Source organism: Ananas comosus, unplaced genomic scaffold, assembly GCF_001540865.1.
Source record: "Ananas comosus cultivar F153 unplaced genomic scaffold, ASM154086v1, whole genome shotgun sequence".
NCBI lineage: Eukaryota > Viridiplantae > Streptophyta > Magnoliopsida > Poales > Bromeliaceae > Ananas > Ananas comosus.
In genome coordinates this window covers 708-8,544 of record NW_017893516.1, presented here as the reverse complement: position 1 = coordinate 8,544, position 7,837 = coordinate 708, and positions in this window count along the sequence as shown.

The following is a 7,837-nucleotide window of genomic DNA, read 5'->3' as shown; positions in this document are numbered from 1 at the left end:
CCCGCCCTTCCAAGTCCCGCCTAGTCCCTCCCAAAAAAAAATCCATCTATAATCTTTTCATCTCACCCCCGCTCGCCTTCCCTATCGGCGTCCCCCCACCTCCTAGCGCTCCTCCTCTTATCTCCCCTCCCCAACCCCTCCCTCGGTCACACCACGTCTCTCACCTCTCTACTACGGCATCCCCTCTCTATTTTCGATCGATTGCTGTTTCGATGTGTCCATGGTGCTGATCGCCGAGATCATCTACTAGGACCCAAGGAAAAAGGGCAAAGGAAGGATGGGGAGATAGAAATGGAAGTTGTAGGAGTAGAAGAAGAAGAAGAAGCAGAGAAGAATGATGACAAAACCCTAGAATCCCGGATCGTGGATGATGCGGCGGAGGAGTTCAAGGAGGCAGCGCCACCCTGTGCCCACTTCTTAGCGACTCCAACGAGACTTTAGAGAACCTCACAGACAACTAGACAATGAATACCCTTTTGCCTCGTGCTCGCGAGTACCGAACATGGATTTTGATTTCAATGCACTTTTTTTGTGAAATTCTTAATTTCAATACGAAAGGGTTCATAATGTTTTATGTCAGTTTTAAGAAAAACCTTTTGACTCAATTATGAAAGACTTGATTTTCCATTTAAGAGAAAACTTTGTGCTAACAATGGAAGCTCGAACTCGCAATTACAGGTAACTTTTAAATATATTGTGGTTGCAATCTATGACAAAGCATATCAAATTTTCTCATACCAAAAGCGATTGATTTGATTTCATGCTTGAAGGGATCCATTATCTGGCTTTGAGAGTGTAGTGTCCCTGGTGTTTGGCTGTCTGTGAGACTTCAGCATCTGTGGCTTGTTGACACGTCTCGTGGGTGTCGGGACAAGTCGGAGTCGTTTTAGTGTGAATTGGACGCAAAACGGACTCGGCGCAGTGCGAGAGTAGAGTTCTGATACTGAAATCTGCAAAGTGTAGGATTTCAGTATTGAGTACCGGTATCTGGAAAGAAGTACCGGTACCCCAGAGGAATTACAGAACTGAATGCTCTCGGGTTTGCGCAGTTGATGCTGAGTACCGGTACCTGTTGTTGAGTATCGGTGTCGAACTTGAGTACTGGTACTGCATCGGGCTAGTACTGATACCCAACTCACGAGTTTGCAGAATGAGGGCCGAGTACCGATACCCAAGTTGAGTACCGGTACTCTAGGCAGCAAAGTGAGTTGGTAAGGGGCCTTTTGGTCATTTTGCTGTGTCGTTCATTCCAACCGACCCCAGCTCTTATATATGTGTTGAAAGCTTGGAGAAACACAGATAGCTTATCCTTCGTCTCTCTCTCTAGCTTCTTTTATTCTCTCGTTGGGAACTTGAGGAACGAGCTGATGTTCCTTCTCGTCGTCTGGAGGTTCGCTCGTGTGCCGTGGTTGAGTCCGGTTGAGGCCGTTGGAGGTTGAGCTAGCGCGAGGTTTCTCCTATCAACTTCTAGCCGATGTTGGACGAGCGTTCGAGGTGGGTTAATGTTTACCGAAATCGTCGGATTTTCTTCTAAGTCATAAAATTGTCAGCATGTATTATTGGCTTTGTTTATCATGTTTAGTTGCTCGAATTCATAAATTTGTATGTTTTATATGAAATTTGAATTTGGAAAATAATTTAGAGATTTTAGATGAAGTTATATATGCTGAACTAAGATTTGACTTAGGAGAAAACTCGTTAAACCTACACTGTCACTTTTCGAAAAGTGAACCGAATTAGTTTCAGGAGCTGTTGTTCTTTTATATCACCGTTGTTAGTGCATAGTGGATACTCAGATTAGTGTAGGTTGAGTTTACGCTCGTGCTGCGGGGCCGAGCTCGTTTTACAGTAGCGTTTGGATTGTTCTGTACTGTCGGGTACCGTCAGGGCGGACGGTGGACCCAGAAGTTCACAGCTTGTTTCAGATTGTGCCGAGGGCACGTGAACTTTGATTGTTAGACCAGTTTTGACCCATTTGCATTGACAATAGCCTGTGTGAACCGGATTGAGCTTTATAGAGACACGCTTGCATACTCGGTTGGGTCGCTCCCACGAGTGCCGCTCCGGAGTGAGGCTTTACTTGCGTTGGTGTCACAGCAATTCCGTTTGGGCAGTTTTTGGACCGGCCACCCTCATGGGTGTTGAGCGGTGTATCTCGAGATTGGGTCAGTGTATAGCTAGTGATGCATTTCTGTGTCTACAACGAGCCTGATTTGGATAGCGATAGTATAGTGGTATATAGCTGTAGAGTTTCTTCCATCTTTCTTACTACCCTTTACCTATTTGTGTCTTACCTTACTGTAGACTTAGTGGATGGGGCCGTTGAGGTCGGTGGCGGTACCCACTGAGAACTACTATATTTTGCAGTAGTTCTCATACCAAGTTGTTGCCACCATTTTGCAGAGCCATCCGCTGCTGCTGTTGTTGCTGATTTTGACCGTGGTAAAGGAATCGCGAGCTAGAGCCCTACCATCCTTGGTTGCTGTGCTAGAGGAGTACTCTGCAGAGGTAGTTTTGGGGTGTTTTTATGTACATACTATTATGCTAGTGGTACTCGCTGGAGTGAGGTGGTTTTATAGCTTTTGTATGTACAGTGGACCCTTTTATGTTTTAGTTTTAGCAGCTCTATACTTTGGTTGTAGCTCCTATTTATTTGCAGGTACAGTTATCGCTTCGTATATATTGAAAATTTCTATGTATACGGCGGCGGGTTTGTTGGCATACTCGGGAAAACATGGTAATCCGAGGCGTGATAGAGAGTATGGATGATGCTGGGATATTCTCATCATCCTCTTTCGTCGGAAATCAAATTTTGGGTTAAGTGATCTCATTGATTATGCGCAGGATAATTATAGAACTGAAAGTTGGTCTTTTGATGGAGGGGCTGAGCTATTTGATGACAAGGAGAAACTACACAGGTGCTGATTTTGTACATTTTGGATAATATCTTTTTAATTTATTCATATTTTAAAGCATATTTATATTTTTAGAATGAGTGGTAAACAAGATGTTGCGTGTTTTCTACTTAATAATTTTTGCCCAAATCCTGTCGTGCTATGTCCCATCAATTTTTAATATGATCGTCAATCACCAATTCTTAATATGATAGTCAATAACCAGGACAGACAGCAAACAAAAAGCATGGTTTTCTTTCGTTTTCCTCAATCCTTATGTGCAATTAAGATTTTTTAGATACAATCTGTTCATTGTGTGTATTTTTGTTATGAAGAATGTGACTATGAAAATACTCTTTGTTAATTTAGATTGATTTTTGTTATGCTGCTTGGCTTGAAGATTAAAACTTAAGAGCATACTGCTTGCTTGCATTAATAACTATGAGTTGCTTCTTGATTGCATGATGAATTGATTATTCTATATGTTGTGATATTTTTAGAACTCATAATTTGAGACTTTTCTAGATTCGAGAATTTTTTGCCACTACTCACTTCTTGCTTATCCATTATGCCATTTCTTCTTTTTTTAAAAAAATTTATTAGTGCTCGGTAGTTTGTTACATTTTTTATGATTTGATTTGCACATATTGTAAAATTTTAGTAATATGCAGATATGTCTCATTTCTTTTGCTTCTACTGTAATCAACTACTCTTTCTATCATTAGATGGTCTCTTTTTTTTTAACAACTTTCTCTGAGGATTATTTCGTATCAATATTAATGCATGGTATAAAAAGTTATGGCTCTTATTTTAAAGATTATTAGATTTTTTTATAATTAGAATTATTAATTTCAAAAACTAATTACATGAACATAATATTTAGAATTAATAGAGTTAATTATGTTATTTTATTTGCAGAAATGTAATTCAAACTATTAAATTCGTGGGATGTCTAAATTTTTTGATAATTATTTAAATATTTTTATAAATTAATTTATTTTCAAAAATAAAAAGCTAAAGGTTTCAAAATTTTTATATATAATATTAGAATTGAGCTTAGTTATTAAAGACGCTCCGCCACTCTCGGGCCCATGCCAAGAATGCCAAAATGGTTGTGTGAGACCCCAGATAGTCTTATATATAAGATATAATAAAGCTAAATCTCTTAATCCGGTTTAAGCATTTTGGGTGGTGATTAGGCTCAAGAGGTTAAGAGAGTTAAGCGTGCTAGGACGGAAGTAGTCCTAGGATGGGTGACCCCCATGGAAGTTGGGGTGTCACAGGTTGTCCTAAAAGCTTACAATGAGAAGGACCACCCACGCAAAAGGCTCAACCTTTCGTCTTTATATAATTATAATTATTGATCATTTTTAAATTGAGTGAGATAATTTAATTAAAATAATTTGTTTAAAAATTTTATTAGTGGTATCTTAACCCTAATCTAAACCGTAAACCATAATAACCCACGCAAAAGGCTCAACCATTCGTCTTCCTTCTGCACATAACGTTTAACTAATGGTCCACCTATCTTAACCTTAATTTAAATAGTAAACAGTAGAAACCATGCAAAAGTCCCTTTCTCTCATTTTCTGCTTTCTCTTCCTCCTCCATGGGCTCTGAAGCTAAGTTTGAGCACGTGCTGTGGACGAGGATGAGTTTGCCGCTACGTTGTACCTAATGACTTGGTACAGTCATCTTTACAATCGAGCCCTTCCTTCCAATTCACAAGTTCTTTTTAAAAATTATATATTCTTTATATTGTATGTTGAAATTTTTTTTACGGGGAGTAGGCCTATTTATTTTCCAGTTTTTTTTATTTGCTTAGTATTCGAATTGATGTTTTGTTGTGTTTGAAATCTATATATACCTTGTTTCTTTATAATTTTTTTTTCGAGAAAGTAAAATTCCGTATAATATTGTGTATAGGTTTAGTGTTAGGTTGTATCTTTTTGTCTCTTAAAAATTTCGACAATTAATTTATGTAAGATTATTTATACAAATTAAATGATATATGAATCTAAAAAGACTCATTTTTCTTGAAGATAAGTTATCATAACTTATATAAGAATACATATAAATATATTAGCTTATACAAAAAATTTAAGCCTTGATATTTTGATTATGGATATTAATTTTTATTGAATTTTTTTATCTAAAACATCTCCCCCAAATATATTCACTTTGGCATAATAGATTCGACATACTTATTATCTCTTTTAGAGTATTTTTTACTAAAAAATGTTTCAGCTGATTAATATACTTTCATAAGATAGCCAATATGTTTGACTATTTAATTTTTAAAATAATAGCAAACTTTTGTTATTTAGTTTAGATATAAATTTTATTTAACATTATTATCCGTCGCAACGCTCAGTGTTACGACACTATTCAGTAACAGTTTGGTTAATAGAATAAAAACCATATGAACACAAAATTATAAAGAAGCAATCAAAATTGTAATAATAATTTAATATTTTCATCATTTTTAGGTAATAAATGAAAATATAATCATGTGTCATGATTATAATGTCTTGCAATATTAAAATTAGTTGATGATCTACGAAATTTCATATAATTTGTCTACGATTTTCGGTCAACTATAAAACGTGAATCTTGAAATTTCTGAAAACCGAAAGAACCATTGTTACTATGATTCTGTTACAACTTTTTATTTTATTAATAAAGGTATATAAAAACTATAAACATTAGATGATAGAGATATTAAATTAATAAAACAAAATTAAGATACACTAAATTTATAAATAACCTCAACGAATATGATCAAACAAACTAATGATGGTCCTACTAAAAATCACAAATAATACAGTTAAGGGGGTACTGCTTGGCTCATTTCCACCGTTATTATCAAACAGGAACCTCTTGTATCCATAGTGAATGAAGAATAATTAAATTACTGAAGCACTAAATAATATAAATATTAGGGCAATTCTATTATGGGAGCAAAACAAACTTTCACAGTAGATCAACACGAGAATTAGAATTCTAGCAAAGTATTAAAAAAGCATAAAACCAATACCACCCCTCCATCCTTCTTATCCATAATTAGACCTTTCATTGTCATGCCTCATTTCTCATTCGCTGATCCAGATCTAATTTGGATACCAGAGGTGGGAAGATTACCATATACATAACGGCAAATCAAATTTTTTCCGTGACATTCGTTCTGATCGAGCTTCTCACGTTAAACAAACAAGAGAGATAGAAGAAGAGAGAGTGCACTACACTAGTTTGAGATCTTCTGTTGCATGCTGTGTCCACAGATGGGAACTGGCTGGCGCAAAAGCCGCCGCTGTGCCCGCTGCGGGCCGCTACCTTCAGGACCACTCTGCGCGGCTCGGCGATGAAGGAGTGATCAGGGTCGATGCGTCCGCGCCGGGCCTCCTCCTCCCCTCCGCCTCGCCTCCGCGCCGCCTCTCCTCCTCCTCCTCCTCCTCTCTCTTCTTCCGGGACCACGTCCGAAGCTCGAAGACGAATGGCGACAAACCCATGGCAAACCAGAAGTAACGCCATCCAGCAACACAAGCATCAGGAGGAGGTGACTCCTCATCTCAGGAACCGAAAGTCGATCCACGCGATAAAAGATAGGTAACAAAAGGAAGCAAGAGGGCAAAAAGGCTGAAACGTAGTACTAACATTTCCAATCGCAACACAGCAACGGACAATACCGAGCAAAGGAAAAGAACACAGTTAAGGATGTCACTCAAGAAAAGAGGCCATGACAAAAATGCTAGACCGCAATCGCTACAGGGGGAAGCCAACGTATGAGCATGCCCACTGAAGCAGCAGCAACAGAGCAACAGCACAAGCAGTAAGCCCTCCTCTGTTCAGAAAACAGAGACTGTAGGACCGCAAAGCAAATCCAAGTAAAGACGCGACCAAGAGAGAAGCGTGTATCACGATGGATACAACTAGAGAGGCCGCCGACGAGCACTCCCCAGTTTTCCAGCTCGACGCATGTGGATCGCAGCGACCCAGGAAGGATCAACCAAGATCATAGGAGCGTGTATCAACAAAAGGCAGAAGTAAGCCATGCACTACCGATTCCAAGTGCCGACGGCGTCAGATGGTAAGCGACCCAATACCCAGAAAAGAAGATCAGCCAAGAAGAAATTCACAAATCTACAGGGAGCCACCGGATCCAGGCATGCATGGGCTCGCATCTTTTACACGCCTGCATGTATAAGCTAAGAGACATATCAATGCTCAGATCACTATAAAAGGCATGATTTAAGTCCTGTTGAGATGAGAAGCACAACCAGCGCCGTGCTAAAATAAGTGTGACAAACTTCTAAACCGTGCTCTTTTCATTGCGTCTCTTCTTTATCACAGTGATTGAGATTTAAAAATGTTACGTTTAATGCATCTACTTCTACATATTTTGAACGTGCGGAATTGTAAATTGAAGTAAATCATTTCTTTATTGTAATTTGTGATACTTCATTTATTTTTATTTAACGATTAATTTTTTTTTTTAATTGTACCTCAATATCAATCATGATTACCCAGGTACAAAAAGAAATATTTTGATCTTAACTATATAAATATAAACTAATTAGTAATTTACGGTGACTATATTATCCAAATCTCTATTCTTTCCTTGTTTTGTTTTTTTCTCTATATTTTTTCCTCCTTCATTCACAGTAAGATGTAAAAGGGTAATCAGGCGCGACTTTTGAAAAACCCGACTCGACCCGACTATCAAAAATTCCGAAACTTAAGCCGAATCCAAATCTGACTGAATTTAACTCATATTCACACCCATACCAAGACTAAAAATTCCGAAACTGAACTTAGGCACAAACCAAAAATCAGAACCTAAATATTCTATTCTCTTTACAATATTTAATATATATAAATAAATATTAAATTTTAAAATATATACTTCAAATATAACATCAATATATATATAATTATATTACATA